Source organism: Pteropus alecto, unplaced genomic scaffold (genome assembly GCF_000325575.1).
Source record: "Pteropus alecto unplaced genomic scaffold, ASM32557v1 scaffold3, whole genome shotgun sequence".
Taxonomy (NCBI): domain Eukaryota; kingdom Metazoa; phylum Chordata; class Mammalia; order Chiroptera; family Pteropodidae; genus Pteropus; species Pteropus alecto.
The window spans coordinates 61,340,265-61,340,835 of NW_006442484.1; positions in this window are offsets into that span (position 1 = coordinate 61,340,265).

Here is a 571-nt window from a genome sequence, read left to right on the forward strand (position 1 = left end):
GGGTGAGAGAGAAGGCTGCTAAGGGAGAGAAGAGATAAGAGACCAACTGGACATCACTTCGCTGAAACAAAAAAAATTTTGTCCATCATATGCTAACTTTCTGGCTTCTTTTTTCTTTTTAAGATCGCTGACCTTAAATGTCAGTAAAGTTACATTAATTTTACAACTTTAAAAAGCACATTATTATCAGAATGGTATACAGACCTGTAGAATGGAAAATTCCTATAAATGATAATATTGTATAATGAATGAGATAGCTGCAGTTTCACATTTCTCAGAGGATAACCCAAGAATGGAATTTTTATTAGAGTAACAAAGAAAAATAAAGCACCGAAAGCAACTGTAGAAGACAGAAGTAAACCATAGTAATAGTTGAGTATCAAAGTAAAAAACCGCCTAAAACAATAATTTGTGAGAATAGCAAATAAAAATATTTTCTATACAAGCTAGATGAGAATTCCTTGGACTAATGGAGATGAAGGACACGTGTGGTTGTTTTAAGTCTGGGCACCCTTTCTCTTTCTTCCTCTAGTCTATGTGTTAAAAGGCAAATCAGCTGAAAAAGAAACTT